This window comes from Hyperolius riggenbachi, chromosome 4 (genome assembly GCF_040937935.1).
Source record: "Hyperolius riggenbachi isolate aHypRig1 chromosome 4, aHypRig1.pri, whole genome shotgun sequence".
Classification (NCBI taxonomy): domain Eukaryota; kingdom Metazoa; phylum Chordata; class Amphibia; order Anura; family Hyperoliidae; genus Hyperolius; species Hyperolius riggenbachi.
In genome coordinates this window covers 8,013,530-8,035,291 of record NC_090649.1, presented here as the reverse complement: position 1 = coordinate 8,035,291, position 21,762 = coordinate 8,013,530, and the positions used below count along the sequence as shown (strand labels likewise).

At 45.2% G+C, this 21,762-nt stretch overlaps 35 non-coding genes across 35 annotated transcripts; all 35 read left to right on the top strand.

Annotated features, from left to right (window-relative positions):
- Positions 1-299: 299 nt before the first annotated feature.
- Positions 300-372, top strand: TRNAV-UAC (transfer RNA valine (anticodon UAC)). The gene has a single exon. It is a non-coding gene; the product is annotated as a tRNA-Val (tRNA).
- A 311-nt stretch (positions 373-683) lies between these two features.
- TRNAV-AAC (transfer RNA valine (anticodon AAC)) lies at positions 684-756 on the top strand. The gene has a single exon. It is a non-coding gene; the product is annotated as a tRNA-Val (tRNA).
- Positions 757-897: 141 nt separating this feature from the next.
- On the top strand, positions 898-970 carry TRNAV-CAC (transfer RNA valine (anticodon CAC)). Its single transcript has one exon. It is a non-coding gene; the product is annotated as a tRNA-Val (tRNA).
- Positions 971-1,648: 678 nt separating this feature from the next.
- TRNAV-UAC (transfer RNA valine (anticodon UAC)) lies at positions 1,649-1,721 on the top strand. Its single transcript has one exon. It is a non-coding gene; the product is annotated as a tRNA-Val (tRNA).
- Positions 1,722-2,032: 311 nt separating this feature from the next.
- On the top strand, positions 2,033-2,105 carry TRNAV-AAC (transfer RNA valine (anticodon AAC)). The gene has a single exon. It is a non-coding gene; the product is annotated as a tRNA-Val (tRNA).
- A 141-nt stretch (positions 2,106-2,246) lies between these two features.
- On the top strand, positions 2,247-2,319 carry TRNAV-CAC (transfer RNA valine (anticodon CAC)). The gene has a single exon. It is a non-coding gene; the product is annotated as a tRNA-Val (tRNA).
- A 678-nt stretch (positions 2,320-2,997) lies between these two features.
- On the top strand, positions 2,998-3,070 carry TRNAV-UAC (transfer RNA valine (anticodon UAC)). Its single transcript has one exon. It is a non-coding gene; the product is annotated as a tRNA-Val (tRNA).
- A 311-nt stretch (positions 3,071-3,381) lies between these two features.
- TRNAV-AAC (transfer RNA valine (anticodon AAC)) lies at positions 3,382-3,454 on the top strand. Its single transcript has one exon. It is a non-coding gene; the product is annotated as a tRNA-Val (tRNA).
- A 141-nt stretch (positions 3,455-3,595) lies between these two features.
- On the top strand, positions 3,596-3,668 carry TRNAV-CAC (transfer RNA valine (anticodon CAC)). The gene has a single exon. It is a non-coding gene; the product is annotated as a tRNA-Val (tRNA).
- Positions 3,669-4,346: 678 nt separating this feature from the next.
- On the top strand, positions 4,347-4,419 carry TRNAV-UAC (transfer RNA valine (anticodon UAC)). Its single transcript has one exon. It is a non-coding gene; the product is annotated as a tRNA-Val (tRNA).
- A 311-nt stretch (positions 4,420-4,730) lies between these two features.
- Positions 4,731-4,803, top strand: TRNAV-AAC (transfer RNA valine (anticodon AAC)). Its single transcript has one exon. It is a non-coding gene; the product is annotated as a tRNA-Val (tRNA).
- A 141-nt stretch (positions 4,804-4,944) lies between these two features.
- On the top strand, positions 4,945-5,017 carry TRNAV-CAC (transfer RNA valine (anticodon CAC)). Its single transcript has one exon. It is a non-coding gene; the product is annotated as a tRNA-Val (tRNA).
- Positions 5,018-5,695: 678 nt separating this feature from the next.
- Positions 5,696-5,768, top strand: TRNAV-UAC (transfer RNA valine (anticodon UAC)). Its single transcript has one exon. It is a non-coding gene; the product is annotated as a tRNA-Val (tRNA).
- A 311-nt stretch (positions 5,769-6,079) lies between these two features.
- On the top strand, positions 6,080-6,152 carry TRNAV-AAC (transfer RNA valine (anticodon AAC)). Its single transcript has one exon. It is a non-coding gene; the product is annotated as a tRNA-Val (tRNA).
- A 141-nt stretch (positions 6,153-6,293) lies between these two features.
- On the top strand, positions 6,294-6,366 carry TRNAV-CAC (transfer RNA valine (anticodon CAC)). Its single transcript has one exon. It is a non-coding gene; the product is annotated as a tRNA-Val (tRNA).
- Positions 6,367-12,942: 6,576 nt separating this feature from the next.
- Positions 12,943-13,015, top strand: TRNAV-UAC (transfer RNA valine (anticodon UAC)). The gene has a single exon. It is a non-coding gene; the product is annotated as a tRNA-Val (tRNA).
- A 311-nt stretch (positions 13,016-13,326) lies between these two features.
- Positions 13,327-13,399, top strand: TRNAV-AAC (transfer RNA valine (anticodon AAC)). Its single transcript has one exon. It is a non-coding gene; the product is annotated as a tRNA-Val (tRNA).
- A 141-nt stretch (positions 13,400-13,540) lies between these two features.
- Positions 13,541-13,613, top strand: TRNAV-CAC (transfer RNA valine (anticodon CAC)). Its single transcript has one exon. It is a non-coding gene; the product is annotated as a tRNA-Val (tRNA).
- Positions 13,614-14,291: 678 nt separating this feature from the next.
- Positions 14,292-14,364, top strand: TRNAV-UAC (transfer RNA valine (anticodon UAC)). Its single transcript has one exon. It is a non-coding gene; the product is annotated as a tRNA-Val (tRNA).
- A 311-nt stretch (positions 14,365-14,675) lies between these two features.
- On the top strand, positions 14,676-14,748 carry TRNAV-AAC (transfer RNA valine (anticodon AAC)). Its single transcript has one exon. It is a non-coding gene; the product is annotated as a tRNA-Val (tRNA).
- Positions 14,749-14,889: 141 nt separating this feature from the next.
- TRNAV-CAC (transfer RNA valine (anticodon CAC)) lies at positions 14,890-14,962 on the top strand. Its single transcript has one exon. It is a non-coding gene; the product is annotated as a tRNA-Val (tRNA).
- Positions 14,963-15,640: 678 nt separating this feature from the next.
- TRNAV-UAC (transfer RNA valine (anticodon UAC)) lies at positions 15,641-15,713 on the top strand. Its single transcript has one exon. It is a non-coding gene; the product is annotated as a tRNA-Val (tRNA).
- A 311-nt stretch (positions 15,714-16,024) lies between these two features.
- TRNAV-AAC (transfer RNA valine (anticodon AAC)) lies at positions 16,025-16,097 on the top strand. The gene has a single exon. It is a non-coding gene; the product is annotated as a tRNA-Val (tRNA).
- A 141-nt stretch (positions 16,098-16,238) lies between these two features.
- TRNAV-CAC (transfer RNA valine (anticodon CAC)) lies at positions 16,239-16,311 on the top strand. The gene has a single exon. It is a non-coding gene; the product is annotated as a tRNA-Val (tRNA).
- A 677-nt stretch (positions 16,312-16,988) lies between these two features.
- TRNAV-UAC (transfer RNA valine (anticodon UAC)) lies at positions 16,989-17,061 on the top strand. Its single transcript has one exon. It is a non-coding gene; the product is annotated as a tRNA-Val (tRNA).
- A 311-nt stretch (positions 17,062-17,372) lies between these two features.
- Positions 17,373-17,445, top strand: TRNAV-AAC (transfer RNA valine (anticodon AAC)). Its single transcript has one exon. It is a non-coding gene; the product is annotated as a tRNA-Val (tRNA).
- A 141-nt stretch (positions 17,446-17,586) lies between these two features.
- On the top strand, positions 17,587-17,659 carry TRNAV-CAC (transfer RNA valine (anticodon CAC)). Its single transcript has one exon. It is a non-coding gene; the product is annotated as a tRNA-Val (tRNA).
- A 678-nt stretch (positions 17,660-18,337) lies between these two features.
- On the top strand, positions 18,338-18,410 carry TRNAV-UAC (transfer RNA valine (anticodon UAC)). The gene has a single exon. It is a non-coding gene; the product is annotated as a tRNA-Val (tRNA).
- A 311-nt stretch (positions 18,411-18,721) lies between these two features.
- TRNAV-AAC (transfer RNA valine (anticodon AAC)) lies at positions 18,722-18,794 on the top strand. Its single transcript has one exon. It is a non-coding gene; the product is annotated as a tRNA-Val (tRNA).
- Positions 18,795-18,935: 141 nt separating this feature from the next.
- On the top strand, positions 18,936-19,008 carry TRNAV-CAC (transfer RNA valine (anticodon CAC)). Its single transcript has one exon. It is a non-coding gene; the product is annotated as a tRNA-Val (tRNA).
- A 678-nt stretch (positions 19,009-19,686) lies between these two features.
- Positions 19,687-19,759, top strand: TRNAV-UAC (transfer RNA valine (anticodon UAC)). The gene has a single exon. It is a non-coding gene; the product is annotated as a tRNA-Val (tRNA).
- A 311-nt stretch (positions 19,760-20,070) lies between these two features.
- Positions 20,071-20,143, top strand: TRNAV-AAC (transfer RNA valine (anticodon AAC)). The gene has a single exon. It is a non-coding gene; the product is annotated as a tRNA-Val (tRNA).
- Positions 20,144-20,284: 141 nt separating this feature from the next.
- TRNAV-CAC (transfer RNA valine (anticodon CAC)) lies at positions 20,285-20,357 on the top strand. The gene has a single exon. It is a non-coding gene; the product is annotated as a tRNA-Val (tRNA).
- A 1,062-nt stretch (positions 20,358-21,419) lies between these two features.
- On the top strand, positions 21,420-21,492 carry TRNAV-AAC (transfer RNA valine (anticodon AAC)). The gene has a single exon. It is a non-coding gene; the product is annotated as a tRNA-Val (tRNA).
- Positions 21,493-21,633: 141 nt separating this feature from the next.
- TRNAV-CAC (transfer RNA valine (anticodon CAC)) lies at positions 21,634-21,706 on the top strand. Its single transcript has one exon. It is a non-coding gene; the product is annotated as a tRNA-Val (tRNA).
- The last annotated feature ends 56 nt before the right edge of the window (positions 21,707-21,762 follow it).

Below are 21,762 nucleotides of genomic sequence, written 5' to 3'. Positions count from 1 at the left end.
TCATCTGCAAAGTTCAGGCTTTCCCAGTAGTTAAGACTTATGATATTTTGCTGCATGCCATGGTTGTCTTTCCCCTCCCCACCTTTCTATTCCCGAATGCCTTTTTTTTTACTCAAGCATACTCTATTGACCTAAGCCCAACATTTTAGATGTTGTTACCTCTCATAGCTACTTTATTGCTCCCTTTCTCATGTGGAAGGTTCTTTTGAGTATTAGTTCCCAATATGCCAGTTGTCTATGTTCCTATGCGAGCACTGCTTTCTTCTTGGTAGCAAAATTGCAATCAGTTTCCACCGGAGGTTTCTGTAGTGTAGTGGTTATCACGTTTGCTTTACACGCAAAAGGTCCCCAGCTCGAAACTGGGCAGAAACAGCGATGCTTTTTGTTCCATAAAGTGGTCTATTCCCCTCCTTTCTAAAGAAGATTTTTGGCCTCCAATGCTAGCTGCACCTTGACAAAACTCACATTAGTCTGCCTACTCCTCTTGATCCAGTTGTCTCCAAGCAAAAGAGCTGGAGTTAGTCCAAAGTAGCGTGTTAGCTTGATCAGGACAGATGTGGATCCTAGTTGTTGCGTGTGGTTAAAATGAGCTGCGTGTGGTTAAAATGAGCTGCACGTGGTTAAAACAAGCTTTGCTTGGGTAAAATGAGCCGCTTGTGGGTACACCCTGAGAAGTGTAGGTGGTTTTTGTAGTGTAGTGGTTATCACGTTCGCCTAACACGCGAAAGGTCCCCAGTTTGAAACTGGGCAGAAACATGGCTTTTTCTCTGGTCTTCTTTCCTTTTCACGCAGGCTCCACTTACGCATGCATGAGTCTTTACCTGTCTGGCTTAATCATATTCATGAAAAGCTCTACTTTTCCTCTTTCGGGGCTCCAGGACAAGCAAGAAGTGTCTGGTTTCTGTAGTGTAGTGGTTATCACGTTCGCCTCACACGCGAAAGGTCCCCGGTTCGAAACCGGGCAGAAACAGTGTCTACCTTTAACTTTTTGCCATCCAAAGCACTCCTCCTTCCCTTGCTCCATACGCTTGCAAGCTGGCCCTCAATGTGACTGGCCAGTGTCTTTTCTTCACTCACTTTCTCAGGCAACTGCTAATAGCCTCTTTCAGACTGCCTCTCAGCCATCCCTACATGCATATCCATCTAAGAGAGATCTAAAACTCAACTTGCAAAACACCAAGCTTTGTCTCTTTTCCTTCTCCCTAGATACTGCACTATCTAGAAGTAGAACTGTCCTACCACCTGCTTTGTAAGTTTATATTGCCTGGAATTTGCCTTTGACTCCAACCTCCCTTGTCTTCTTCCTATCCAGCCCTTCTCCAAGTACTGCCACTTTGGTTGCCGTCGCATCATCTGCAAAGTTCAGGCTTTCCCAGTAGTTAAGACTTATGATATTTTGCTGCATGCCATGGTTGTCTTTCCCCTCCCCACCTTTCTATTCCCGAATGCCTTTTTTTTTACTCAAGCATACTCTATTGACCTAAGCCCAACATTTTAGATGTTGTTACCTCTCATAGCTACTTTATTGCTCCCTTTCTCATGTGGAAGGTTCTTTTGAGTATTAGTTCCCAATATGCCAGTTGTCTATGTTCCTATGCGAGCACTGCTTTCTTCTTGGTAGCAAAATTGCAATCAGTTTCCACCGGAGGTTTCTGTAGTGTAGTGGTTATCACGTTTGCTTTACACGCAAAAGGTCCCCAGCTCGAAACTGGGCAGAAACAGCGATGCTTTTTGTTCCATAAAGTGGTCTATTCCCCTCCTTTCTAAAGAAGATTTTTGGCCTCCAATGCTAGCTGCACCTTGACAAAACTCACATTAGTCTGCCTACTCCTCTTGATCCAGTTGTCTCCAAGCAAAAGAGCTGGAGTTAGTCCAAAGTAGCGTGTTAGCTTGATCAGGACAGATGTGGATCCTAGTTGTTGCGTGTGGTTAAAATGAGCTGCGTGTGGTTAAAATGAGCTGCACGTGGTTAAAACAAGCTTTGCTTGGGTAAAATGAGCCGCTTGTGGGTACACCCTGAGAAGTGTAGGTGGTTTCTGTAGTGTAGTGGTTATCACGTTCGCCTAACACGCGAAAGGTCCCCAGTTCGAAACTGGGCGGAAACATGGCTTTTTCTCTGGTCTTCTTTCCTTTTCACGCAGGCTCCACTTACGCATGCATGAGTCTTTACCTGTCTGGCTTAATCATATTCATGAAAAGCTCTACTTTTCCTCTTTCGGGGCTCCAGGACAAGCAAGAAGTGTCTGGTTTCTGTAGTGTAGTGGTTATCACGTTCGCCTCACACGCGAAAGGTCCCCGGTTCGAAACCGGGCAGAAACAGTGTCTACCTTTAACTTTTTGCCATCCAAAGCACTCCTCCTTCCCTTGCTCCATACGCTTGCAAGCTGGCCCTCAATGTGACTGGCCAGTGTCTTTTCTTCACTCACTTTCTCAGGCAACTGCTAATAGCCTCTTTCAGACTGCCTCTCAGCCATCCCTACATGCATATCCATCTAAGAGAGATCTAAAACTCAACTTGCAAAACACCAAGCTTTGTCTCTTTTCCTTCTCCCTAGATACTGCACTATCTAGAAGTAGAACTGTCCTACCACCTGCTTTGTAAGTTTATATTGCCTGGAATTTGCCTTTGACTCCAACCTCCCTTGTCTTCTTCCTATCCAGCCCTTCTCCAAGTACTGCCACTTTGGTTGCCGTCGCATCATCTGCAAAGTTCAGGCTTTCCCAGTAGTTAAGACTTATGATATTTTGCTGCATGCCATGGTTGTCTTTCCCCTCCCCACCTTTCTATTCCCGAATGCCTTTTTTTTTACTCAAGCATACTCTATTGACCTAAGCCCAACATTTTAGATGTTGTTACCTCTCATAGCTACTTTATTGCTCCCTTTCTCATGTGGAAGGTTCTTTTGAGTATTAGTTCCCAATATGCCAGTTGTCTATGTTCCTATGCGAGCACTGCTTTCTTCTTGGTAGCAAAATTGCAATCAGTTTCCACCGGAGGTTTCTGTAGTGTAGTGGTTATCACGTTTGCTTTACACGCAAAAGGTCCCCAGCTCGAAACTGGGCAGAAACAGCGATGCTTTTTGTTCCATAAAGTGGTCTATTCCCCTCCTTTCTAAAGAAGATTTTTGGCCTCCAATGCTAGCTGCACCTTGACAAAACTCACATTAGTCTGCCTACTCCTCTTGATCCAGTTGTCTCCAAGCAAAAGAGCTGGAGTTAGTCCAAAGTAGCGTGTTAGCTTGATCAGGACAGATGTGGATCCTAGTTGTTGCGTGTGGTTAAAATGAGCTGCGTGTGGTTAAAATGAGCTGCACGTGGTTAAAACAAGCTTTGCTTGGGTAAAATGAGCCGCTTGTGGGTACACCCTGAGAAGTGTAGGTGGTTTCTGTAGTGTAGTGGTTATCACGTTCGCCTAACACGCGAAAGGTCCCCAGTTCGAAACTGGGCGGAAACATGGCTTTTTCTCTGGTCTTCTTTCCTTTTCACGCAGGCTCCACTTACGCATGCATGAGTCTTTACCTGTCTGGCTTAATCATATTCATGAAAAGCTCTACTTTTCCTCTTTCGGGGCTCCAGGACAAGCAAGAAGTGTCTGGTTTCTGTAGTGTAGTGGTTATCACGTTTGCCTCACACGCGAAAGGTCCCCGGTTCGAAACCGGGCAGAAACAGTGTCTACCTTTAACTTTTTGCCATCCAAAGCACTCCTCCTTCCCTTGCTCCATACGCTTGCAAGCTGGCCCTCAATGTGACTGGCCAGTGTCTTTTCTTCACTCACTTTCTCAGGCAACTGCTAATAGCCTCTTTCAGACTGCCTCTCAGCCATCCCTACATGCATATCCATCTAAGAGAGATCTAAAACTCAACTTGCAAAACACCAAGCTTTGTCTCTTTTCCTTCTCCCTAGATACTGCACTATCTAGAAGTAGAACTGTCCTACCACCTGCTTTGTAAGTTTATATTGCCTGGAATTTGCCTTTGACTCCAACCTCCCTTGTCTTCTTCCTATCCAGCCCTTCTCCAAGTACTGCCACTTTGGTTGCCGTCGCATCATCTGCAAAGTTCAGGCTTTCCCAGTAGTTAAGACTTATGATATTTTGCTGCATGCCATGGTTGTCTTTCCCCTCCCCACCTTTCTATTCCCGAATGCCTTTTTTTTTACTCAAGCATACTCTATTGACCTAAGCCCAACATTTTAGATGTTGTTACCTCTCATAGCTACTTTATTGCTCCCTTTCTCATGTGGAAGGTTCTTTTGAGTATTAGTTCCCAATATGCCAGTTGTCTATGTTCCTATGCGAGCACTGCTTTCTTCTTGGTAGCAAAATTGCAATCAGTTTCCACCGGAGGTTTCTGTAGTGTAGTGGTTATCACGTTTGCTTTACACGCAAAAGGTCCCCAGCTCGAAACTGGGCAGAAACAGCGATGCTTTTTGTTCCATAAAGTGGTCTATTCCCCTCCTTTCTAAAGAAGATTTTTGGCCTCCAATGCTAGCTGCACCTTGACAAAACTCACATTAGTCTGCCTACTCCTCTTGATCCAGTTGTCTCCAAGCAAAAGAGCTGGAGTTAGTCCAAAGTAGCGTGTTAGCTTGATCAGGACAGATGTGGATCCTAGTTGTTGCGTGTGGTTAAAATGAGCTGCGTGTGGTTAAAATGAGCTGCACGTGGTTAAAACAAGCTTTGCTTGGGTAAAATGAGCCGCTTGTGGGTACACCCTGAGAAGTGTAGGTGGTTTCTGTAGTGTAGTGGTTATCACGTTCGCCTAACACGCGAAAGGTCCCCAGTTCGAAACTGGGCGGAAACATGGCTTTTTCTCTGGTCTTCTTTCCTTTTCACGCAGGCTCCACTTACGCATGCATGAGTCTTTACCTGTCTGGCTTAATCATATTCATGAAAAGCTCTACTTTTCCTCTTTCGGGGCTCCAGGACAAGCAAGAAGTGTCTGGTTTCTGTAGTGTAGTGGTTATCACGTTCGCCTCACACGCGAAAGGTCCCCGGTTCGAAACCGGGCAGAAACAGTGTCTACCTTTAACTTTTTGCCATCCAAAGCACTCCTCCTTCCCTTGCTCCATACGCTTGCAAGCTGGCCCTCAATGTGACTGGCCAGTGTCTTTTCTTCACTCACTTTCTCAGGCAACTGCTAATAGCCTCTTTCAGACTGCCTCTCAGCCATCCCTACATGCATATCCATCTAAGAGAGATCTAAAACTCAACTTGCAAAACACCAAGCTTTGTCTCTTTTCCTTCTCCCTAGATACTGCACTATCTAGAAGTAGAACTGTCCTACCACCTGCTTTGTAAGTTTATATTGCCTGGAATTTGCCTTTGACTCCAACCTCCCTTGTCTTCTTCCTATCCAGCCCTTCTCCAAGTACTGCCACTTTGGTTGTCGTCGCATCATCTGCAAAGTTCAGGCTTTCCCAGTAGTTAAGACTTATGATATTTTGCTGCATGCCATGGTTGTCTTTCCCCTCCCCACCTTTCTATTCCCGAATGCCTTTTTTTTTACTCAAGCATACTCTATTGACCTAAGCCCAACATTTTAGATGTTGTTACCTCTCATAGCTACTTTATTGCTCCCTTTCTCATGTGGAAGGTTCTTTTGAGTATTAGTTCCCAATATGCCAGTTGTCTATGTTCCTATGCGAGCACTGCTTTCTTCTTGGTAGCAAAATTGCAATCAGTTTCCACTGGAGGTTTCTGTAGTGTAGTGGTTATCACGTTTGCTTTACACGCAAAAGGTCCCCAGCTCGAAACTGGGCAGAAACAGCGATGCTTTTTGTTCCATAAAGTGGTCTATTCCCCTCCTTTCTAAAGAAGATTTTTGGCCTCCAATGCTAGCTGCACCTTGACAAAACTCACATTAGTCTGCCTACTCCTCTTGATCCAGTTGTCTCCAAGCAAAAGAGCTGGAGTTAGTCCAAAGTAGCGTGTTAGCTTGATCAGGACAGATGTGGATCCTAGTTGTTGCGTGTGGTTAAAATGAGCTGCGTGTGGTTAAAATGAGCTGCACGTGGTTAAAACAAGCTTTGCTTGGGTAAAATGAGCCGCTTGTGGGTACACCCTGAGAAGTGTAGGTGGTTTCTGTAGTGTAGTGGTTATCACGTTCGCCTAACACGCGAAAGGTCCCCAGTTCGAAACTGGGCAGAAACATGGCTTTTTCTCTGGTCTTCTTTCCTTTTCACGCAGGCTCCACTTACGCATGCATGAGTCTTTACCTGTCTGGCTTAATCATATTCATGAAAAGCTCTACTTTTCCTCTTTCGGGGCTCCAGGACAAGCAAGAAGTGTCTGGTTTCTGTAGTGTAGTGGTTATCACGTTCGCCTCACACGTGAAAGGTCCCCGGTTCGAAACCGGGCAGAAACAGTGTCTACCTTTAACTTTTTGCCATCCAAAGCACTCCTCCTTCCCTTGCTCCATACGCTTGCAAGCTGGCCCTCAATGTGACTGGCCAGTGTCTTTTCTTCACTCACTTTCTCAGGCAACTGCTAATAGCCTCTTTCAGACTGCCTCTCAGCCATCCCTACATGCATATCCATCTAAGAGAGATCTAAAACTCAACTTGCAAAACACCAAGCTTTGTCTCTTTTCCTTCTCCCTAGATACTGCACTATCTAGAAGTAGAACTGTCCTACCACCTGCTTTGTAAGTTTATATTGCCTGGAATTTGCCTTTGACTCCAACCTCCCTTGTCTTCTTCCTATCCAGCCCTTCTCCAAGTACTGCCACTTTGGTTGCCGTCGCATAATCTGCAAAGTTCAGGCTTTCCCAGTGTAAGGCTTGGTGGTGTATTCTCCACAGTCAGCATGCAACGCATGAGCTGGCGTGGAGGAGGTACACACACTAGCACCAGGAAACAGGCTATCCCTAGTATAGTGGAGGGGAGGACTGACTCCAATAGGAGATTGTGGCGCACAGAGCCGGTGCAGATCTGACAGCCACAAAAAATGCTTACGTTATAACGTCTCAGCGCAAAGTAGCGCTGAGCGCACAAACCAGAACTGAGGAGATCAGGACAGGTAGACAGAATGAACGCTTGCCAGCTAGCGGCTACTTAGCGACAGCAAGCGTCCAAAACCAGACAGACTGGAATGAGGCAGCCAATGCGATGCGGCGATGGCGTGCCTCACAAAGACAGGACAGGACAGTCAGAAAATAGCAGGATTAAGATAGATGAACGTAACACAGATAAATATACAATAAGTATGTTTTCCTAGCGTATTACAATTACAGCTATCAATGAAACTATTTGTAACGTCTGACTAACATATGTATATATCGGCAATGAACCGATATATGACATAAGCAGGAACGCTGACTAACACTGGAGCAAAACAGGGAACAGGGCTCAGAAGGATTCGCTATCTCTTCGCAGAGATGAACGCAATCCACAAACGGTAACAGGACAGGATTCAGAAGGATTCGTTATCTCTTCGCAGAGATGAACGCAATCCACAAACAGTGACAGAACAGGATTCAGAAAGATTCGTTATCTCTTCGCAGAGATGAACGCAATCCACAAACAGAACCAGGAGCAGGGTAACTACCTCAGCACGGGTGGTCACGGTACGCGCAACCTACCAAAACGTGCTGGAAAGCTGACTAACTGCACACAGGATATAAACAGTTCGTGTACGTATACATCAGCGACACTGATGTATTAACGTAACACAAATACAAGGAAAATAATAAACGTGCTGGTATGCATATATATTGGCAATGAACCAATATATGATGCAAAGACCAGCAAAGTATCTTTATAACAAGAAACACGATCGGGGGCTAAAGCGACAGCAAGACAGGCTTAGGCTGAAGCTATGAAAACCCAAGGAAACCCTGCAGGAAGCAGATCTTTATACTGAGGTCATCCAATGGGAGCAGACATGCAGATTCCCACACAGGTGAATGATAATCAGTCACAAGCTGACAGCAGGGAAAGACAGACAAAGCTATGCAACTTGCATGGAAATAGATCAGAACTGCCTGAGCTGCAGCACTACTTCCAGCAATAGCTGCTGCAGCAGCGATCATTACAGTACCCCCGCCTTTAAAAGCGGATTCCAGACGCTTTTCAAAACTGAAATTTCCAACAAAACAGTCTGACTGATAATTCATGATGACCGGGACAGCCCGGCAAGACCGAATTCCAGAATCCGTCCCCACAAGACTGGACCCATCAGAACCAGAACCTACAGAACCATGCCCATCAGTACTACAAGCCCCAGTGTGACACCCATCAGAACCATGATTTCCAGAAGAAAGCCCTCCGAAACTCCCTGAGCGATACCCACCGCCTTCCAGGAACCGTTCAGAAACGCCAAAGCCTTTGCAATGCCCACCGGTACTGTCTTTACCAACACAAAACCCACTGTTGAACCAGTCCAAGGCACCAGGACACGTTTTCTCAGAGACCTCCCAGAACACCTTGAAGCTCCAAAGAGATCCCCATAGGTCAGAATGCCCCTTAGGCTCACATGGAGAACTATCAAGAACCCCTATGGAACCTAGGGCAATTCCCGAGTCAGGGCCACAAGGACAAACATCAATATCAGGGCTTTCAGGGACCAGAACCATCTCTGGGCATGCAGGCAGACTGGCAACATCAGAACATGTTCCCACTAAGGAAGCATCAGAGCACGCTAACACCTTAAACACACTTGGGCATTCTGGCACACAAAGAACATCTGGGCACACTGGCACAAGAGAAACCTCTGGGCATGTCAAGGAACTGTGAGCCTCAGGGTCAGCCAAGACAGGACCAAAACCAGGACTGGCCAAAAAAAAATCATCATGACTAAACTTCGCAACCACTGGACTTTTACACGAGAATGCTGGATCAGACTTAGATGTCGCTGATTCCAGCAAAGTCAGTAACAAATCAGAATCAGGGGCACTAACAAGACAGGACAAATCTTCTGATGTATGCACTGAACCAGACAGGGACTCCACAACTACCTCTGGACTGGACAGAGACTCATTTAATACACTGGATTGGAGCTCATGAGGCGCTGCAGAACAAGTCAGTATTGCAGCAGCCCCCACTGGACTAGGCAAAACTGAGGAATTCCCTGGACAGGAAGGGAACTCTGGAACCTCTGCCACAGCGGCCAGAGAACCAGAATCTTTCAGGATACAGGGCTGGGTTTCAGGAACACTCATCAGACCGGACTGAAATTCTGAGATTTCTATTATTTTGACCAGAGAATCAGAATTATCCATGTTACAGGGCAAGACTTCTGAAACATTCAGAGGACAGGGCTGGAGTTCCTCGGCTGTTACAACACTGGAGAGGGACTCAACAACATTGGTTAAATCAGACTGTGTACAGGACAAGGTATCTGACACACTTGCTGACGAGGACAATATTTCAATGGCTTCTGCTTTGCTGGGCAGAAATTCATCAAGTTTTATTAGAGCAGACTGTAATTCCAAAACAGCTGCTAGACAAGTGAATATTACTGCAACACCAACTGAGGTAAGCAGTGCTTCAGCCTCCTCTGCTAGAGGGTTTAAAGTATCCAAAGTACTGGGTGAAGCATAAGACTCTGCGACCACAGCTTCACTGGACAGGATCACTGAACAGTCCATATTGCAGGGCAAAACCATGGAAGCACCTGCTGGACAGCATAATGATTCTGTGACCTGAGTTTCATTGGAGAGATCTACTGCACAATTCATGGTACAGGGCAAATTTATTGGAAAATTTTCTGAACAAGGTAATAATTCTGCGATTTCAGGTTCACATAGCAGATGCTCTGAGCTATTCACGAAACTAGAGCGAGGTGTAGAAACAGGAAGATCAAGACACAATGTTTGCGCATCTGAATCACCATTCATTTGTAAAATTGGAAAATTCAGATGCTGGGGTTCTGAGTTTACTAGACAGGATTGCTGGGACTCGGAAACTGATGTAGTGCATCTATTGGCATCTGCTGGATCAGACAGGAGTTGAACTTTATTAACACAGGTAATTTCTGCAGAAGTGTTTGCAGAGACAGGCAAGATTTTTCTGGTGTCTGTTTCACTAAACAAAGAGTCATGAGTACTGGCTAGGCTGGACTCGGAAGTCAGCAGGACCTCTGGATTCTCTGCTGAGAAATTTGCGCAGGGCAAGGTTAAGAATGTATCAGTGGCTTCTGTTTTACTGGTAAGTAACACTGAGTTATCCATGGTACAGGGTGGAATTGCAGGAACTTCAATTTCACACAAAAAGAGCTCCGAATCACCTGCTGAATCAGCCAAAGGTGCTGAAGCAGGCGGGTCAGAACGCCAAATTTGCGAATTCGGAGTCACATAAAAATCATCCAAAATCAGTTCCCACACATCAATCAAGGGAGCCACACAGTCATACCTACACACACCAGCCTCTATTAGGTTATAGGCTGACTTAATGCATGCGTTCAATACCATTTCACTTTTTGCACTGTAAAATTGACAAAATGAACTTGAATCATTCTTCCATTCACAGACCAGGGCTTCCATCTCTCCCCTCTCGAATGGAGGATCCCATGCATACTTACCAGCGAAACATTTAGGCTGATCACAGTCTGCAGATATGATTGTGGCAGGCACATGTATAGGGTTAATTAGCAGGTGATTGGCAGATTCCTTATTCTTAAGAATTTCCAATACCTGTAGCAAGTGTTGAACTGTAGTGTATGCAAACTTCCCTTGGTTCACAAATAAGTTGATTTGTTCAATACTCTGTAATATCTCATCATAATCATACTCAGATAATTCTTTTAAACAAAAATCTTTATTTTCCCTAGCCAGGGAGGAAAGTTCATTAGTAGTTTCATAAGTCCATTTAACTCCCCTGAAAGACAATTGCATTTCATTATCTGTTAATGGCAGAATCTCATTATAGGTCTCAGTCGCTAAGGATAACGATTCTGCAGATTGGACACGTTTCTTAGAACGTTTGCGTTTTGCCTTTGACCTTGCGGTTTTTGGTGATTTATTCAAAGCTGCAGGAAAATTATCAGTAACACTTTCTGCTTGCTGCTCATTCTTGCAAGCAATTGAAGGAGCAGCTGATTGGCCTGCTGCCAGGAGTTCATTAAGAGGAAAAGGCAATGGATCTATGCGCAACCAGTTATGGATCACAAACGCTAGAAATTCCAGTGGTCTATCTTTCAAATCGGAATGATTGAGAACATCAAATGCCCACTGGAATAATTCCCCTTTAAACAAAATATAACTTAGTTGGAGTGCCCAGGTTGAAACAGGAGTCGCTTGGAGATCAGGATTGGTCAGGAACCTGGCACATTCAGAGAAAAACTCATTTTCTGTTTCAGAGCTAAGTTCTTCAAATTTCTTAAAGGAACAGGAACCATAATTAACAGTGTCATACTTTCTGGGAATCCCCCCCACAATGGGGATTGGTAATGGGGTTTTCATAATGTAAGGCTTGGTGGTGTATTCTCCACAGTCAGCATGCAACGCATGAGCTGGCGTGGAGGAGGTACACACACTAGCACCAGGAAACAGGCTATCCCTAGTATAGTGGAGGGGAGGACTGACTCCAATAGGAGATTGTGGCGCACAGAGCCGGTGCAGATCTGACAGCCACAAAAAATGCTTACGTTATAACGTCTCAGCGCAAAGTAGCGCTGAGCGCACAACCCAGAACTGAGGAGATCAGGACAGGTAGACAGAATGAACGCTTGCCAGCTAGCGGCTACTTAGCGACAGCAAGCGTCCAAAACCAGACAGACTGGAATGAGGCAGCCAATGCGATGCGGCGATGGCGTGCCTCACAAAGACAGGACAGGACAGTCAGAAAATAGCAGGATTAAGATAGATGAACGTAACACAGATAAATATACAATAAGTATGTTTTCCTAGCGTATTACAATTACAGCTATCAATGAAACTATTTGTAACGTCTGACTAACATATGTATATATCGGCAATGAACCGATATATGACATAAGCAGGAACGCTGACTAACACTGGAGCAAAACAGGGAACAGGGCTCAGAAGGATTCGCTATCTCTTCGCAGAGATGAACGCAATCCACAAACGGTAACAGGACAGGATTCAGAAGGATTCGTTATCTCTTCGCAGAGATGAACGCAATCCACAAACAGTGACAGAACAGGATTCAGAAAGATTCGTTATCTCTTCGCAGAGATGAACGCAATCCACAAACAGAACCAGGAGCAGGGTAACTACCTCAGCACGGGTGGTCACGGTACGCGCAACCTACCAAAACGTGCTGGAAAGCTGACTAACTGCACACAGGATATAAACAGTTCGTGTACGTATACATCAGCGACACTGATGTATTAACGTAACACAAATACAAGGAAAATAATAAACGTGCTGGTATGCATATATATTGGCAATGAACCAATATATGATGCAAAGACCAGCAAAGTATCTTTATAACAAGAAACACGATCGGGGGCTAAAGCGACAGCAAGACAGGCTTAGGCTGAAGCTATGAAAACCCAAGGAAACCCTGCAGGAAGCAGATCTTTATACTGAGGTCATCCAATGGGAGCAGACATGCAGATTCCCACACAGGTGAATGATAATCAGTCACAAGCTGACAGCAGGGAAAGACAGACAAAGCTATGCAACTTGCATGGAAATAGATCAGAACTGCCTGAGCTGCAGCACTACTTCCAGCAATAGCTGCTGCAGCAGCGATCATTACACCCAGTAGTTAAGACTTATGATATTTTGCTGCATGCCATGGTTGTCTTTCCCCTCCCCACCTTTCTATTCCTGAATGCCTTTTTTTTTACTCAAGCATACTCTATTGACCTAAGCCCAACATTTTAGATGTTGTTACCTCTCATAGCTACTTTATTGCTCCCTTTCTCATGTGGAAGGTTCTTTTGAGTATTAGTTCCCAATATGCCAGTTGTCTATGTTCCTATGCGAGCACTGCTTTCTTCTTGGTAGCAAAATTGCAATCAGTTTCCACCGGAGGTTTCTGTAGTGTAGTGGTTATCACGTTTGCTTTACACGCAAAAGGTCCCCAGCTCGAAACTGGGCAGAAACAGCGATGCTTTTTGTTCCATAAAGTGGTCTATTCCCCTCCTTTCTAAAGAAGATTTTTGGCCTCCAATGCTAGCTGCACCTTGACAAAACTCACATTAGTCTGCCTACTCCTCTTGATCCAGTTGTCTCCAAGCAAAAGAGCTGGAGTTAGTCCAAAGTAGCGTGTTAGCTTGATCAGGACAGATGTGGATCCTAGTTGTTGCGTGTGGTTAAAATGAGCTGCGTGTGGTTAAAATGAGCTGCACGTGGTTAAAACAAGCTTTGCTTGGGTAAAATGAGCCGCTTGTGGGTACACCCTGAGAAGTGTAGGTGGTTTCTGTAGTGTAGTGGTTATCACGTTCGCCTAACACGCGAAAGGTCCCCAGTTCGAAACTGGGCAGAAACATGGCTTTTTCTCTGGTCTTCTTTCCTTTTCACGCAGGCTCCACTTACGCATGCATGAGTCTTTACCTGTCTGGCTTAATCATATTCATGAAAAGCTCTACTTTTCCTCTTTCGGGGCTCCAGGACAAGCAAGAAGTGTCTGGTTTCTGTAGTGTAGTGGTTATCACGTTCGCCTCACACGCGAAAGGTCTCCGGTTCGAAACCGGGCAGAAACAGTGTCTATCTTTAACTTTTTGCCATCCAAAGCACTCCTCCTTCCCTTGCTCCATACGCTTCCAAGCTGGCCCTCAATGTGACTGGCCAGTGTCTTTTCTTCACTCACTTTCTCAGGCAACTGCTAATAGCCTCTTTCAGACTGCCTCTCAGCCATCCCTACATGCATATCCATCTAAGAGAGATCTAAAACTCAACTTGCAAAACACCAAGCTTTGTCTCTTTTCCTTCTCCCTAGATACTGCACTATCTAGAAGTAGAACTGTCCTACCACCTGCTTTGTAAGTTTATATTGCCTGGAATTTGCCTTTGACTCCAACCTCCCTTGTCTTCTTCCTATCCAGCCCTTCTCCAAGTACTGCCACTTTGGTTGCCGTCGCATCATCTGCAAAGTTCAGGCTTTCCCAGTAGTTAAGACTTATGATATTTTGCTGCATGCCATGGTTGTCTTTCCCCTCCCCACCTTTCTATTCCCGAATGCCTTTTTTTTTACTCAAGCATACTCTATTGACCTAAGCCCAACATTTTAGATGTTGTTACCTCTCATAGCTACTTTATTGCTCCCTTTCTCATGTGGAAGGTTCTTTTGAGTATTAGTTCCCAATATGCCAGTTGTCTATGTTCCTATGCGAGCACTGCTTTCTTCTTGGTAGCAAAATTGCAATCAGTTTCCACCGGAGGTTTCTGTAGTGTAGTGGTTATCACGTTTGCTTTACACGCAAAAGGTCCCCAGCTCGAAACTGGGCAGAAACAGCGATGCTTTTTGTTCCATAAAGTGGTCTATTCCCCTCCTTTCTAAAGAAGATTTTTGGCCTCCAATGCTAGCTGCACCTTGACAAAACTCACATTAGTCTGCCTACTCCTCTTGATCCAGTTGTCTCCAAGCAAAAGAGCTGGAGTTAGTCCAAAGTAGCGTGTTAGCTTGATCAGGACAGATGTGGATCCTAGTTGTTGCGTGTGGTTAAAATGAGCTGCGTGTGGTTAAAATGAGCTGCACGTGGTTAAAACAAGCTTTGCTTGGGTAAAATGAGCCGCTTGTGGGTACACCCTGAGAAGTGTAGGTGGTTTCTGTAGTGTAGTGGTTATCACGTTCGCCTAACACGCGAAAGGTCCCCAGTTCGAAACTGGGCAGAAACATGGCTTTTTCTCTGGTCTTCTTTCCTTTTCACGCAGGCTCCACTTACGCATGCATGAGTCTTTACCTGTCTGGCTTAATCATATTCATGAAAAGCTCTACTTTTCCTCTTTCGGGGCTCCAGGACAAGCAAGAAGTGTCTGGTTTCTGTAGTGTAGTGGTTATCACGTTCGCCTCACACGCGAAAGGTCCCCGGTTCGAAACCGGGCAGAAACAGTGTCTATCTTTAACTTTTTGCCATCCAAAGCACTCCTCCTTCCCTTGCTCCATACGCTTGCAAGCTGGCCCTCAATGTGACTGGCCAGTGTCTTTTCTTCACTCACTTTCTCAGGCAACTGCTAATAGCCTCTTTCAGACTGCCTCTCAGCCATCCCTACATGCATATCCATCTAAGAGAGATCTAAAACTCAACTTGCAAAACACCAAGCTTTGTCTCTTTTCCTTCTCCCTAGATACTGCACTATCTAGAAGTAGAACTGTCCTACCACCTGCTTTGTAAGTTTATATTGCCTGGAATTTGCCTTTGACTCCAACCTCCCTTGTCTTCTTCCTATCCAGCCCTTCTCCAAGTACTGCCACTTTGGTTGCCGTCGCATCATCTGCAAAGTTCAGGCTTTCCCAGTAGTTAAGACTTATGATATTTTGCTGCATGCCATGGTTGTCTTTCCCCTCCCCACCTTTCTATTCCCGAATGCCTTTTTTTTTACTCAAGCATACTCTATTGACCTAAGCCCAACATTTTAGATGTTGTTACCTCTCATAGCTACTTTATTGCTCCCTTTCTCATGTGGAAGGTTCTTTTGAGTATTAGTTCCCAATATGCCAGTTGTCTATGTTCCTATGCGAGCACTGCTTTCTTCTTGGTAGCAAAATTGCAATCAGTTTCCACCGGAGGTTTCTGTAGTGTAGTGGTTATCACGTTTGCTTTACACGCAAAAGGTCCCCAGCTCGAAACTGGGCAGAAACAGCGATGCTTTTTGTTCCATAAAGTGGTCTATTCCCCTCCTTTCTAAAGAAGATTTTTGGCCTCCAATGCTAGCTGCACCTTGACAAAACTCACATTAGTCTGCCTACTCCTCTTGATCCAGTTGTCTCCAAGCAAAAGAGCTGGAGTTAGTCCAAAGTAGCGTGTTAGCTTGATCAGGACAGATGTGGATCCTAGTTGTTGCGTGTGGTTAAAATGAGCTGCGTGTGGTTAAAATGAGCTGCACGTGGTTAAAACAAGCTTTGCTTGGGTAAAATGAGCCGCTTGTGGGTACACCCTGAGAAGTGTAGGTGGTTTCTGTAGTGTAGTGGTTATCACGTTCGCCTAACACGCGAAAGGTCCCCAGTTCGAAACTGGGCAGAAACATGGCTTTTTCTCTGGTCTTCTTTCCTTTTCACGCAGGCTCCACTTACGCATGCATGAGTCTTTACCTGTCTGGCTTAATCATATTCATGAAAAGCTCTACTTTTCCTCTTTTGGGGCTCCAGGACAAGCAAGAAGTGTCTGGTTTCTGTAGTGTAGTGGTTATCACGTTCGCCTCACACGCAAAAGGTCCCCGGTTCGAAACCGGGCAGAAACAGTGTCTACCTTTAACTTTTTGCCATCCAAAGCACTCCTCCTTCCCTTGCTCCATACGCTTGCAAGCTGGCCCTCAATGTGACTGGCCAGTGTCTTTTCTTCACTCACTTTCTCAGGCAACTGCTAATAGCCTCTTTCAGACTGCCTCTCAGCCATCCCTACATGCATATCCATCTAAGAGAGATCTAAAACTCAACTTGCAAAACACCAAGCTTTGTCTCTTTTCCTTCTCCCTAGATACTGCACTATCTAGAAGTAGAACTGTCCTACCACCTGCTTTGTAAGTTTATATTGCCTGGAATTTGCCTTTGACTCCAACCTCTTTTGTCTTCTTCCTATCCAGCCCTTCTCCAAGTACTGCCACTTTGGTTGCCGTCGCATCATCTGCAAAGTTCAGGCTTTCCCAGTAGTTAAGACTTATGATATTTTGCTGCATGCCATGGTTGTCTTTCCCCTCCCCACCTTTCTATTCCCGAATGCCTTTTTTTTACTCAAGCATACTCTATTGACCTAAGCCCAACATTTTAGATGTTGTTACCTCTCATAGCTACTTTATTGCTCCCTTTCTCATGTGGAAGGTTCTTTTGAGTATTAGTTCCCAATATGCCAGTTGTCTATGTTCCTATGCGAGCACTGCTTTCTTCTTGGTAGCAAAATTGCAATCAGTTTCCACTGGAGGTTTCTGTAGTGTAGTGGTTATCACGTTTGCTTTACACGCAAAAGGTCCCCAGCTCGAAACTGGGCAGAAACAGCGATGCTTTTTGTTCCATAAAGTGGTCTATTCCCCTCCTTTCTAAAGAAGATTTTTGGCCTCCAATGCTAGCTGCACCTTGACAAAACTCACATTAGTCTGCCTACTCCTCTTGATCCAGTTGTCTCCAAGCAAAAGAGCTGGAGTTAGTCCAAAGTAGCGTGTTAGCTTGATCAGGACAGATGTGGATCCTAGTTGTTGCGTGTGGTTAAAATGAGCTGCGTGTGGTTAAAATGAGCTGCACGTGGTTAAAACAAGCTTTGCTTGGGTAAAATGAGCCGCTTGTGGGTACACCCTGAGAAGTGTAGGTGGTTTCTGTAGTGTAGTGGTTATCACGTTCGCCTAACACGCGAAAGGTCCCCAGTTCGAAACTGGGCAGAAACATGGCTTTTTCTCTGGTCTTCTTTCCTTTTCACGCAGGCTCCACTTACGCATGCATGAGTCTTTACCTGTCTGGCTTAATCATATTCATGAAAAGCTCTACTTTTCCTCTTTCGGGGCTCCAGGACAAGCAAGAAGTGTCTGGTTTCTGTAGTGTAGTGGTTATCACGTTCGCCTCACACGCGAAAGGTCCCCGGTTCGAAACCGGGCAGAAACAGTGTCTACCTTTAACTTTTTGCCATCCAAAGCACTCCTCCTTCCCTTGCTCCATACGCTTGCAAGCTGGCCCTCAATGTGACTGGCCAGTGTCTTTTCTTCACTCACTTTCTCAGGCAACTGCTAATAGCCTCTTTCAGACTGCCTCTCAGCCATCCCTACATGCATATCCATCTAAGAGAGATCTAAAACTCAACTTGCAAAACACCAAGCTTTGTCTCTTTTCCTTCTCCCTAGATACTGCACTATCTAGAAGTAGAACTGTCCTACCACCTGCTTTGTAAGTTTATATTGCCTGGAATTTGCCTTTGACTCCAACCTCCCTTGTCTTCTTCCTATCCAGCCCTTCTCCAAGTACTGCCACTTTGGTTGTCGTCGCATCATCTGCAAAGTTCAGGCTTTCCCAGTAGTTAAGACTTATGATATTTTGCTGCATGCCATGGTTGTCTTTCCCCTCCCCACCTTTCTATTCCTGAATGCCTTTTTTTTTACTCAAGCATACTCTATTGACCTAAGCCCAACATTTTAGATGTTGTTACCTCTCATAGCTACTTTATTGCTCCCTTTCTCATGTGGAAGGTTCTTTTGAGTATTAGTTCCCAATATGCCAGTTGTCTATGTTCCTATGCGAGCACTGCTTTCTTCTTGGTAGCAAAATTGCAATCAGTTTCCACTGGAGGTTTCTGTAGTGTAGTGGTTATCACGGTTGCTTTACACGCAAAAGGTCCCCAGCTCGAAACTGGGCAGAAACAGCGATGCTTTTTGTTCCATAAAGTGGTCTATTCCCCTCCTTTCTAAAGAAGATTTTTGGCCTCCAATGCTAGCTGCACCTTGACAAAACTCACATTAGTCTGCCTACTCCTCTTGATCCAGTTGTCTCCAAGCAAAAGAGCTGGAGTTAGTCCAAAGTAGCGTGTTAGCTTGATCAGGACAGATGTGGATCCTAGTTGTTGCGTGTGGTTAAAATGAGCTGCGTGTGGTTAAAATGAGCTGCACGTGGTTAAAACAAGCTTTGCTTGGGTAAAATGAGCCGCTTGTGGGTACACCCTGAGAAGTGTAGGTGGTTTCTGTAGTGTAGTGGTTATCACGTTCGCCTAACACGCGAAAGGTCCCCAGTTCGAAACTGGGCAGAAACATGGCTTTTTCTCTGGTCTTCTTTCCTTTTCACGCAGGCTCCACTTACGCATGCATGAGTCTTTACCTGTCTGGCTTAATCATATTCATGAAAAGCTCTACTTTTCCTCTTTCGGGGCTCCAGGACAAGCAAGAAGTGTCTGGTTTCTGTAGTGTAGTGGTTATCACGTTCGCCTCACACGCGAAAGGTCCCCGGTTCGAAACCGGGCAGAAACAGTGTCTACCTTTAACTTTTTGCCATCCAAAGCACTCCTCCTTCCCTTGCTCCATACGCTTGCAAGCTGGCCCTCAATGTGACTGGCCAGTGTCTTTTCTTCACTCACTTTCTCAGGCAACTGCTAATAGCCTCTTTCAGACTGCCTCTCAGCCATCCCTACATGCATATCCATCTAAGAGAGATCTAAAACTCAACTTGCAAAACACCAAGCTTTGTCTCTTTTCCTTCTCCCTAGATACTGCACTATCTAGAAGTAGAACTGTCCTACCACCTGCTTTGTAAGTTTATATTGCCTGGAATTTGCCTTTGACTCCAACCTCCCTTGTCTTCTTCCTATCCAGCCCTTCTCCAAGTACTGCCACTTTGGTTGTCGTCGCATCATCTGCAAAGTTCAGGCTTTCCCAGTAGTTAAGACTTATGATATTTTGCTGCATGCCATGGTTGTCTTTCCCCTCCCCACCTTTCTATTCCTGAATGCCTTTTTTTTTACTCAAGCATACTCTATTGACCTAAGCCCAACATTTTAGATGTTGTTACCTCTCATAGCTACTTTATTGCTCCCTTTCTCATGTGGAAGGTTCTTTTGAGTATTAGTTCCCAATATGCCAGTTGTCTATGTTCCTATGCGAGCACTGCTTTCTTCTTGGTAGCAAAATTGCAATCAGTTTCCACTGGAGGTTTCTGTAGTGTAGTGGTTATCACGGTTGCTTTACACGCAAAAGGTCCCCAGCTCGAAACTGGGCAGAAACAGCGATGCTTTTTGTTCCATAAAGTGGTCTATTCCCCTCCTTTCTAAAGAAGATTTTTGGCCTCCAATGCTAGCTGCACCTTGACAAAACTCACATTAGTCTGCCTACTCCTCTTGATCCAGTTGTCTCCAAGCAAAAGAGCTGGAGTTAGTCCAAAGTAGCGTGTTAGCTTGATCAGGACAGATGTGGATCCTAGTTGTTGCGTGTGGTTAAAATGAGCTGCGTGTGGTTAAAATGAGCTGCACGTGGTTAAAACAAGCTTTGCTTGGGTAAAATGAGCCGCTTGTGGGTACACCCTGAGAAGTGTAGGTGGTTTCTGTAGTGTAGTGGTTATCACGTTCGCCTAACACGCGAAAGGTCCCCAGTTCGAAACTGGGCAGAAACATGGCTTTTTCTCTGGTCTTCTTTCCTTTTCACGCAGGCTCCACTTACGCATGCATGAGTCTTTACCTGTCTGGCTTAATCATATTCATGAAAAGCTCTACTTTTCCTCTTTCGGGGCTCCAGGACAAGCAAGAAGTGTCTGGTTTCTGTAGTGTAGTGGTTATCACGTTCGCCTCACACGCGAAAGGTCCCCGGTTCGAAACCGGGCAGAAACAGTGTGTACCTTTAACTTTTTGCCATCCAAAGCACTCCTCCTTCCCTTGCTCCATACGCTTGCAAGCTGGCCCTCAATGTGACTGGCCAGTGTCTTTTCTTCACTCACTTTCTCAGGCAACTGCTAATAGCCTCTTTCAGACTGCCTCTCAGCCATCCCTACATGCATATCCATCTAAGAGAGATCTAAAACTCAACTTGCAAAACACCAAGCTTTGTCTCTTTTCCTTCTCCCTAGATACTGCACTATCTAGAAGTAGAACTGTCCTACCACCTGCTTTGTAAGTTTATATTGCCTGGAATTTGCCTTTGACTCCAACCTCCCTTGTCTTCTTCCTATCCAGCCCTTCTCCAAGTACTGCCACTTTGGTTGCCGTCGCATCATCTGCAAAGTTCAGGCTTTCCCAGTAGTTAAGACTTATGATATTTTGCTGCATGCCATGGTTGTCTTTCCCCTCCCCACCTTTCTATTCCCGAATGCCTTTTTTTTTACTCAAGCATACTCTATTGACCTAAGCCCAACATTTTAGATGTTGTTACCTCTCATAGCTACTTTATTGCTCCCTTTCTCATGTGGAAGGTTCTTTTGAGTATTAGTTCCCAATATGCCAGTTGTCTATGTTCCTATGCGAGCACTGCTTTCTTCTTGGTAGCAAAATTGCAATCAGTTTTTACCGGAGGTTTCTGTAGTGTAGTGGTTATCACGTTTCCTTTACACGCAACAGGTCCCCAGCTCGAAACTGGGCAGAAACAGCGATGCTTTTTGTTCCATAAAGTGGTCTATTCCCCTCCTTTCTAAAGAAGATTTTTGGCCTCCAATGCTAGCTGCACCTTGACAAAACTCACATTAGTCTGCCTACTCCTCTTGATCCAGTTGTCTCCAAGCAAAAGAGCTGGAGTTAGTCCAAAGTAGCGTGTTAGCTTGATCAGGACAGATGTGGATCCTAGTTGTTGCGTGTGGTTAAAATGAGCTGCGTGTGGTTAAAATGAGCTGCACGTGGTTAAAACAAGCTTTGCTTGGGTAAAATGAGCCGCTTGTGGGTACACCCTGAGAAGTGTAGGTGGTTTCTGTAGTGTAGTGGTTATCACGTTCGCCTAACACGCGAAAGGTCCCCAGTTCGAAACTGGGCAGAAACATGGCTTTTTCTCTGGTCTTCTTTCCTTTTCACGCAGGCTCCACTTACGCATGCATGAGTCTTTACCTGTCTGGCTTAATCATATTCATGAAAAGCTCTACTTTTCCTCTTTCGGGGCTCCAGGACAAGCAAGAAGTGTCTGGTTTCTGTAGTGTAGTGGTTATCACGTTCGCCTCACACGCGAAAGGTCCCCGGTTCGAAACCGGGCAGAAACAGTGTCTACCTTTAACTTTTTGCCATCCAAAGCACTCCTCCTTCCCTTGCTCCATAC